This window comes from Hippopotamus amphibius, chromosome X, assembly GCF_030028045.1.
Source record: "Hippopotamus amphibius kiboko isolate mHipAmp2 chromosome X, mHipAmp2.hap2, whole genome shotgun sequence".
Lineage (NCBI taxonomy): Eukaryota > Metazoa > Chordata > Mammalia > Artiodactyla > Hippopotamidae > Hippopotamus > Hippopotamus amphibius.
The window spans coordinates 136,370,528-136,381,442 of record NC_080203.1 but is presented as its reverse complement, the minus strand read 5'-3'; positions in this window follow the sequence as shown (position 1 = coordinate 136,381,442).

Below are 10,915 nucleotides of genomic sequence, written 5' to 3'. Positions count from 1 at the left end.
GAACCCGTGTCCCCTGCATTGGCAGGCGGATTCTTAACCACTGTGCCACCAGGGAAGCCCCCATCTCTTTTACAGAAGTTTCTGCGCGGGTTACGATGGGCGTCATAACATTTGGAACCATGGGTTGGCATCCATTTCTGGTCTAATTACTGGATAAGTAGGTATTTTGTTCCTGCACCTCTTGTGTGTTTTCCTGTCTGTAAGGACAGGAATCTGTCCTCAAGGGGCTGCCGGTGAATCCTCACCGCCACGGATCCCCCTGGGGCATCACATCCGTGTAGCATGGATCTGATGGGATTGGAACACAAGCATGGAGGCTTCTCTCTCCTTACCGCCATGAGTCCAAGGTGCCTTCAGGGGATGCCAGTGCCTCCCAGAACCAACTTGAAAACCACTGCTCTGGAGGTAGCAGGTGGGTGCATGGATGGATGGATGGATAGATAGATAGATGATTGATATTAAGTCTGTTATTCTAGGTTAGATAGCTAATAGATAGATGATAGATAAATAGATGATATAGATAGACGATAGGTGTATAATAGATAGATGATAGAGAGATATGATAGATCAGTACATAGACAGATACATTGATAAAGTCTCTGATGCTAGGTCAGGCTTCTCAGCCTCACCACTACTGATGTCTGGGCGGGACGCCTCTCTGATGTGGGGCGTCCTGTGCCCTGTGGGCTGTGGAGCAGTGTCCCTGGTCTCCACCCACCAGGTGCCAGGAGCACCCCCTCCCCCAGTCCTGACGTTGTCATATCTGGGGGCAAAGTCATCCTCCATTGAGAACCACAGCCATAGATAGGTATGGGTGGATGGATACATCGATCAATTGATCGATTGATAGATAATTAGTCTCTCAAGCTAGGTCAGAATTTCTCCACCCCCACTGCTGACACCTGGGGCCGGATGCCTCCATGATGTGGGGCGTCCTGTGCACGGTGGAGCAGCGTCCCTGGTCTCCACCCACCAGGTGCCAAGAGCATCTCTGCCCACCTCCCAGTTGTGCTAAGTGTCTCTGAATGTTTGGGACCACAGGTAGGCATCCACTGGAATGAATCATGTCAGGACCGTAATTCTGATGCAGAAGTCATCAGTTGTCTGCCCCAGGAAGTCATAGTTGCAGGTTAACATAGAGGTTCCCATCCTTCCTCCGTTCATGGTACCCTTGTGTCTTGGTCCTTTTTCACACAGCTCCCACAGGGCCAAGAAAAATACCCCATATATCTTTCGACCAAGTATTGATATTGATTTGGGGCCCCAAATGGCATAATAATGCTTGGACAGATTCTGCTGCATTTCCCTTGAAAATTTAAAACAATCCCAGCACCTCTGTGAGTTCCCCCATGGCAGCCAGGGGTGCCTCGGCACAGCGTTTGGGAACCGCAGGATCGGGACACCCTTGTTGGTTTGCACAAGTTGGCCTGTGGGTGGATGTCACATATTTTCCACCCTACATTAGGACCTCTCCAGCAGATCTGATTTAGGACCTCAGATAAATTCAAAGGCTTGTTTCATCTGGTGCCTCTGTGCATCTTTGGGTGTCTTTACCTGAGGCCATAACTGTTCCCGTCTGAGGACCCAGAACATGGGAGTGAGATCTTGGGGGCCGGTCCTGGTATTCTTGCTGGAGGAATTTTAACTTTAAGGTCTGCCAGGTTCTCAAGACCCAGTGAAGGATGACCACCTCCAGAGAGTGGACCTTTTGGCCAAGAAAGCCCTTTGAATTTGCAGTTTGGGGTCTTATCAAGGGAGAAGCCCTGGTCCAGGCTCTTCTATTGCACTGATATCTGTGATTTGCCACTAGGTAAATAAAACAGAGCAGAGAAAATGCCAATCTAACAGAGGAAACCTGAGTGCCAGTGTCCAGCAAAACCAGCATTCAGCACGCAGGCTGCCCACCGGTTTCCCCATCCTGTGCAGACATTACTAATCCGTCACAGAACTCCCTTTCTGCCCAGCCCAGGGGTCACTCCCGACTCCTCTCTACTTGGTGATACAGGGCAGAGAAAATGCCAATCTAACAGAGGAAACCTGAGTGCCAGCGTCCAGCCAAACCAGCATTCAGCACGCAGGCTGCCCATCCGTTTCCCCATCCTGTGCAGACATTACGAATCCATTGCAGAACTCCCTTCCTGCCCAGCCCAGGGGTCACTCCCGACTCCTCTCTACTTGGTGATACAGGGCAGAGAAAATGCCAGTCTAACAGAGGAAACCTGAGTGTCAGCGTCCAGCCAAACCAGTGTTCAGCACGCAGGCTTCCCACCCGTTTCCCCATCCTGTGCAGACATTACGAATCCATCACAGAGCTCCCTTCCTGCCCAGCCCAGGGGTCACACCAGACTCCTCTCCACTGTGTGGTGCAGGCGGCCTTCGTCCATGGACCATGCTGCCCAGTGAGTGGGAACTGACTGAAAGTTCCTGGTCTGGAAGAAAACACACCAGCTGTGCGACGCATGAGTGCCTCTGGCATCCTGCGGAGGAGACGTCTGAGATTGATTGGGGTGGGGGTGGGGGTTCCTGGAGTGACTAACAGGGAGGCTGGGCGTGTCCAGGCAGAGACCCGGCAAACATGTCAGCTCCCCCGCTTTCCAAGCCTGATGCCTCAAACTGTGAGGTTCCACACTCACCATCTCCGAGGAGTCAGAGGCAAGTTTCAGGGGTGGCACCAGCTCTTCAGCTGCAATGGGATGACCCTCAGACCCTCCCCCCTTGCTCTTGGGCTTTTGAAATCCATCCTTTCACATTCAGCCCTGCAGCAGAGGGACCTGCACCCCAGACCCTCAGACCCCAGAACATGAGTGCATCCAAGCTTCTCCATAGGCTCAGCACAGTACCCATGTAGCTTCCATCACCACCGCTCAAGCAAAACGTTGTGAGCCAGGCTGGCTACGGCCCCTCTGTCCTGCTGGCCGGCTCCTGCCACCTCTGGGGAGCTTCCCATTTCCAACCAGCCAATGACGCGGGGCCGGGGGATGGTGGCTGCCGTCGGCACGAGGCTGCCGGGGGAGCCCCTCTTGGCTGCACAGACATGAAAGCCCCCTTTCTGAGAAAAATGGGTGAGTTCCTGGACCTGGTATTGGTGGACAGGATCATCTGTATTTTTTCAATTATGGGGAAACCCATCAGGGGACCTGGAGGCATTTCAAATAATAATTAAACCTAGACACACGCACAGGCGGACCTGGCAGGAAGCCTCATGTTGGGATGAACCGTGCGATTAATACATTTCTTATTAATCTTTGGTGGCAGCGAAGCACCATGTCACTTGTCAGTCACTTGCTCGGTTGAAAAATACTGTTTGCATAAGAAATGGCATTGCAGGAACATTAAATTTATGGGAGTTTGCCCTGATTTGGGGTTATTAAACACCCCTGGGTGGATGGTCCTATGTTGATGAAACCAGGTCTAAAGAGTGAGATGCAAGGAATTAGAAGCAGGGTCTCCAAGAGATATCTGCACACCCATGTTCACAAAAGTGTTATTCACAACAGCCAAGACGTGGCAGCAACCAAGTGTCCATGGATGGGTGGGTGGGTGGATGGGTGGATGGATGGATGATGGATGGATGGGTGGGTGGATGATGGATGGATGGATGGGTGGGTGGATGATGGATGGATGGGTGGGTGGATGGGTGGGTGGGTGAGTGGATGGATGGATGGATGGATGGATGGATGGATGGATGGGTGGATGGATGATGGATGGGTGGATGGATGATGGGTGGATGGATGGATGGGTGGATGGGTGGGTGGGTGGGTGGATGGATGGAGGGATGGGTGGGTAGATGTGTGGATGGGTGGATGGATGGATGGATGGATGATGGATGGGTGGGTGGGTGGATTGATGGATGAATGGGTGGGTGGGTGGATGGGTGGATGGATGGATGATGGATGAATGGGTGGGTGGATGGGTGAATGGATGGATGGATGGATGGGTAGGTGGGTGGATGGGTGAATGGATGGATGGATGGATGTGTGGGTGGATGGATGGGTAGGTGGGTGGATGGGTGGATGGATGGGTGGACAAACAGAATATGGCCCACGCACACAGTGGCATATGACTCAGCCCTGAAAAGAAAGGCATTTCTGACACAGGCTACAACGTGGATGAACCTTGAGGACGTGATGCTTAGTGATAAAGTCACAAAAAGACAAATATTGTAGGATTTCACTTATGGGAGGTCCCTGGAGTCATCAGATTGATAGAGACAGAGTAGGATGGTGGGGGCCAGGGGCTGGAGGAGGGGGATGGGGAGGGTTTAATGGGAACAGAGTCTCGGTTTGGGAAGAGGAAGTAGTTATGGGGATGGATGACAGATGGTTGCACAACAGGGAAGATGTGATTGGTCTGTGTGAGTGACACTCCCCAGCAGGCACTGTGCCCTATCCCCAGGGTTGGGAGGGTCATTTGGCTGGGGGACCTCATCCCTGGGAGCAGGGTGCGGAGAACGTGTGGTTCGAGGCCACGGAGACCTCCCGATCTTACCAGGTCTCAAGGAAGCACATCATATTGGGCCATGATTTTGTGTCTCCTGCCCCAGGCTTCCCTCTGTGTCCATCTCAGATGGGCAGGATGTGAAGCAGGGGGGCAGTGGTGTGACCTGAGGAGGGGGCTGTTGCAGGGATGGATGGAAGAGGAGACACACGGGACTTGGTGAGCTGTCGATGCCCGAGGAGGTGGAAGATGTGTGTCCACTGGGATGGGTCCAGCACCGAACGTCCGAGATGGAGAGGAAGCAGAGTGCATTGCCTGCTCCAGGAGTGGGGAGATGGGCTTGTCAGGTACCAGCTCCCCATGCAGAGTAGAGCAGAGCAGGGATCTGTTAACAGCGTGGATTCTGAGACGGGAGTTGGGATGGACAGCATCCGTCTTCTGCTGGGACTATTTCTCAAGCGTTGGCCCTCGGAGGTGGGTGTATTAATTTTTTTCTTTTTTAATATTTATGTATTTGGCTGTGCCTGGTCTTTGTTGCAGCACTCGGGCTCCTTAGTTGCAGCTTGTGAACTCTTCATTGTGGCACACAGGATCTAGTTCCCTGGCCAGGGATCGAACCCATGTCCCCTGCATTGGGAACGTGGAGTCTTAACCGCTGCGCCACCAGGGAAGTCCCGGGTGTATTAAATTAAGTGTATTCTTGACAGGCTGACCTTCCGAAGCAAGGGTAACACCTGATTGGTGAGTTGGGAAAGCACATCTAGCAAAGTCAAAGCCCGTTTCTGGTGGGGTCTTGTTGCCACGGCGACAGAAGGATTCCCTCTTCTCCTAAATGTGGGGGAAGAGTTTATGCTCGCTCGGAAAGCTCGTAGCTCGGGAGATGGGACACATGGCAGTGTTTATGGGGAGAGAGAGAATGCGGGAAAGGTCATGGGTAGGGAAGGGTGCAGGGGAGAATTCGGCTGTACGTTGGTTGGATTGAATATAGTTCCCCGTGCTCTTCTGTAGGCCTGTGTTTTTTATCCACTCTCTATATGATAGTTTGATCTGCTAATCCCGAGAAGATATTTAAGGACATCCAGACAGACAGCTGTGCTGGACAGCCCCTGGAACACTGGGTTTAAACGCAGCTGGTAAATTGACAATGGCTTGAGAGCCTCGAATGACAGTCTCCCGAAATCCGCGTATAGAGCCAGGCACATGTTCACGGGAACATGCAGTCCATCAGGTGAAACCTAAAATTAATGGGTGAGTAAAGGAAGAGGGAGGCACGAGAGAAACAGAAGTGCTCAGTATATCGGAGGGCAGTTCAGGACCCAGAGGTCTCGGAAGTGAAAAGAGGAAAGAGTTTTAGGAGACGGGTGTGGGTCCGCGTCGTCAGATGTGCGGAGCGATGGTCTATAGGAAGAACCAAAATTGCAACTCCAGCTCCATAATGAGAAGGTGACTTTTGTGTTTTGTGTTGTTTTGTTTTTTAGCATCTTCTCCTGTGCTTATTGGTCATTTGTGGAGAAATGTCTATTCAAATTCTGTGCCCATTTTTTTTTATAGAAGTAGAGTCGATTTACAGTGCTGTACCAATCTCGGCTGTACAGCAAAATGACTCAGTTATACACATGTATACATTCTTTTTAAAATATTCTTTTCCGTTACAGTTTATCACAGGTTTTGACTATAGCTCCCCGTGCTCTACAGTAGGACCCTGTTGTTTATTTTATGTGGAATAGTTTGCATCTTCTCATCCCACACTCTCAGTCCATCCCTCCCCACTGCCCTCCCCCTTGGCAACCACAGTCTGTTCTGTATGTCTGTGTCTGTTTCTGTTTTGTAAATAAGTTCATTTGTGTCATATTTTAGATTCCACAGATAAGTGATATCATATGATAGTTGCCTTTGACTTACTTCACTGAGTCTGATAATCTCTAGGTCCGTCCATGTTGCTGGAAATGGTTTTATTTCATTCCTTTTTATGGCTGAGTAATATTCCATTGTATATCTGCACCACATCTTCTTTATCCATTCCTCTGTCGATGGACATTTAGGTTGCTTCCATGTCCTGGCTGTTGTAAATAGTGCTGCTGTGAACATTGGGGTGCATGTGTCTTTTGAATTATGGTTTTCTCTGGGTATACGCCCAGGGGTGGGATTGCTGGATCACAGGGTAGCTCTATTTTTAGTTTTTAAAGGAATCTCCGTACCGTTCTCCATAATGGCTGCACCAATTTACATTCCCACTAACAGTGTACGAGGACCCCTTTTCTCCACACCCTCTCCAGCATTTATTCTTTGTAGACTTTTTGATGATGGCCATTCTGAGGGCGTAGGAGGGTTCCAGATGGGGCGTGTTTGAAGTTGAGTGGAGGAGGAAACGTCCCGTGTGTGGGCCAAGGATGAAGGGTGGGGATTCAGGAACGCCTTCTCAGGGGTGCATGAATATGACCACATCTGTTCCACTACCCACTCTGGCCAAACATCCCCAAATCTCCCAGACCCACTTTTCCACTCACACACCTGATCAGCCAATCATTTGCCTAAATTTTAGGCATAATCTGAACACTTTTCACCACATTTCCTGCCTCCACTCTGTGTGGAGTCAGGTTGCAGTCTCCATCCTGGGGGTCTTCCTGCTCCTACTCACGTGGTGGGTATCAGTCAGAGTGGCAGAGGTTTGCTGCAGTAACAAATAGCACCAGTGTCTGCGTGGTCTAAAGCAACGGATTATTATTATTATTATTATTATTATTATTATTATTATTATTTGGCCATGCTGCGCATCATGTGGAATCTTAGTTCCCTGACCAGGGGTCGAACCCATGCCCCCTGCAGTGGAAGCATGGAATCCTAACCACTGGACTGCCAGGGAAGTCCTGGGTGCGGGTTTATTCCTGTTCACACTGCATGCCCATTGAGGGGGTGTCAGCTGGGGAGCTCTGCTCCCCAACACTGCCGCCATCCAAGACATGCTGGCGAGGCAGCTGTGAGGGGAAAGAGAAAAGAGTGTTTAGGAAGGTCTTGCTTTAGCATGTAAATGCTTTTGCTCAAATGGGAAACATGTCAAGTCCACTCATAGCTTGCGATTCAAAACTCCATCCAGCTGGGAATGGGTGGGGCTGGACCGTCCTGTCTTTTGTTGGGATGGAAGGAACATAGCTGTGCCTTCTCCTACCATCTTTACACCCATGAAACTGGTGAAAGTTAGACGTGTGTCTGCCGTCCAGGAACTATTTAAAATAGGGGCAATCATTGCTAAAGTTATCCTGATTTTTCTAGAGCAGTTCCTTAGTGATGGTAGCCTCGAATTTACAGTAAGCGGAAGGCATTAGGTATCTGAGGACTGTTGGAAGTTTGGATGCTGTGTTTTCAGAATGTTGACAACTGGCTGTGTTATATGGTTGGTGTAAAGCTCTGTGTATAATTGTCAGGCTTGTTTGTTGTACTTGGTTGGCTTTAATTGTTCTGCAGTCTATAAAGATAAGTTACTTGACAGTAAATCTGGGGAGACTTTCTCTTTTTTAAAGGAAATTTTATGGGAATTCCCTGGCATCCAGTGGTGGGGACTCTGTGCTTTCACTGCTGCGGGCCTGGGTTTAATCCTTGGTCAGGGGAATGAAGCTGTGCAATGTGTCCAAAAAAAAGGGCAGAGGGGAAGAAGGAAAGAAGAAAAGGAAAGGAAGGGAAGGAAGGAAGAAAGAAAGAGAAAGGAAGAAAGAAAGAAAATAGTAGAAAACCATTTTTTTTAAAGGAAGGTTTACGGTGAAAAACATTGCAGTTAGAATACATGATTAGGTTTTGGTGATCCTGGAAAGATTTCTCTAGCTGAATTGAAATAGCACATTTTAGCCTAAACCTGGGGGACAAGTAAACAACCCCTAACGCCCTCCATGATACCAGATACAGTCTAAATACTGTGGTCTTCTTAGCATCCATATTAGTGACATTTATTTATTTTTGATGCCATTGATATTCTTTGTTTTTAAAAAAATTTTATTCTATGTTGGAGTATAGTTGATTTACAATGTTGTATTCGTTTCAGGTGTACAGCAAAGTGATTCAGTTTTATAAATATCTATATATAGAGAGAGAGATATATAGATCTCATATTAGTGAAATTTAAGTGACTTTCTGTAATGTAAACATTTAAGTTCTCAGATTACGCATCCTCTGTCCTCCCAGATAGTAACTGAGAGACACACACAGAGACACACACAGACACACACACACAGATACACACACGCGCACACACACACAGGCATGCACTCTATTCCTCTGTCTCTCTCTCTCTCTTTCCTTTCCCTCACTCCTCCCTCCCTCCCTGTTCCCTCCCTCCCTCCTTCCTCCCTCTCCCCCTCCCTCTGTCATCAGCATCTATTCGTCTACCTCCTTCACAGATACTTTAATGTTGGCCCTTTAATGAGCCACCTAAAATATCTTTGAAAACAGGAGTCACTTACGGTATTGTGCGGCGTCCTTAAAATAACAACAAACCCCCATTCTCTGCCCCTGCAATGAAATTGCTCCTTGTTGAGTTGGCATCCTTATTAAATATGCTGCTTGGGAAAAAAGAAAACCACACTCTTAAAATAGCCTCGCCCCAGGTGGGTGGCAGCTTCAGATCCATGCTATTTTGGGACGTCTTGTGCCGATTGACCAGTCACTCCACGTATTTTTAATCAGGCTCATTTGCAGAAGAGAAACAGAGGCTCCCCGAGGCACCTGGAGTTGTGGGGTCTACGGGGTGTGTTCACGCGTGCGGGGGGGAAACAGACGCGGGTGACGGGCTTCAGGGGGAGCGGGGTCTGGACGGCTCTGGCGAGGGGGGTCTTGTATGTGGCCATCGTTCCCTCGAGGGCGTTTCTCTACCTCATGATCTCTGAGCCACTGGCCTCACTGGATGCCCTGAATCTCTCAAAAGTTCTTAGTCCTTGCTGTGGACTGAATGTGTGTGTCCCCCCAAATTCAGATGTTGAAGCTCTAACCCCCAAGGTGATGGTGTCAGGAGAGGGGATCTTTGGGAGGCGAGGAGGTCATAAGGGTGCAGCCCCCTTGATGGGATTGAAAGAGGCCCAAGAGAGCTCCCCCGCCCCTCCCTCCCTGTGAGGACACAGCGAGAAGATGTCCATCTAGGAACCAGGAAGCAGCCCCACCAGACACTAAATCTGCCCTCGCGGCGATCTTAGACGTGCAGCCTCCAGGACTGTGGGAAATACATGTGTGCTGTTTATAGCCTCCAGTTTCTGGAATTGTGTTACAGCAGCTCACACAGACGAAGGCCAGCATTTGCAAGGGGGGAGAATCCAGCCTGCTCTGCTTGCTGCGTGGGGAGATGCCGGGGGGCCACTGGTGAGAGGCGGATTGGCATCCTTCCGCGCAGGTGCCCACCTGCAGGCCAGTCACCTGCGGTGGGAGATGCAGACAAATGAATGAGATGTGGCCACGCTTCCCAGGGTGGCCGCGGGTACCGTGGGGGTCGGGGCACAGCTAGGACACACGCCCTTTTGTTTTCCTCAAGAGATGTTTCTTTTTCCCTCTGTGCTGACAGGCAGTTTGGACAGTTTTAGGGTGAGGAGATTAGACAGTCTTCAGTCCATTTGCTCAACCCTGGGAACAGAGGAAGGGCTATAGAAAGAGGAATTGGACATCCTTCCAAAACTGTGAGCCTCAGGTGCTGGGGAAAGTTGAGTCACTGCTGAGCTGAGTGATCTTGGGAAAGTCACTTAACCTCTCTGTGCCTCAGCCTCCCCATGGAAGGTGGGAGTGTTCTCCACACCTACCACGTAATGTTGTCCAGAGGATTAAGTGAGTAAATGCTTGTGAGGTGCTTGGTAGATCTCACTAAGTGCTAACTATTTATTACTATGATTCGCAATAGAAATGTCACATGATCTAACAACCCCACTCCTGGGTATTTATCCAAAGAAAATAAAAATACTTATTTGAAAAGATACATGCACCCCTGTGTTCATAGCAGCCCTGTTTACAACAGCCAAGACCTGGAAGCAACCTAAGTGTCCATCCACAAAGGAATGGATACAGATGTGGTGCAGATATACAGTGGAATACTACTCAGCCATGAAAAGGAATGAAATAATGCCATTTGCAGCAAGATGGATGGACCTAGAGATGATCATACTCAGTGAAGTAAGTCAGAGAAAGACAGATATCATATCACATCACTTATATGTGGAATCTAAAAAATACAACAAACTCTTGAATATAAGAAGAAGGAAACAGATGCAGATATAGAGAACCAGCTAGTGGTGACCAGTGGGGACAGGGGTGGGGGAGGGGCAGTGTAGGGGCAGGGGATTCAGAGGTACAGACTAACACGTGTAAAACAAATAAGGCACAAGGATATATGATACAGCACAGGGACCACAGCCAATATCTTACAATAACTTTAAACAGAGTATAATCCATAAAAACATTGAGTCACTGTGTTGTACACCTGAAACTGATATCATAATATAAATCAGCTGTA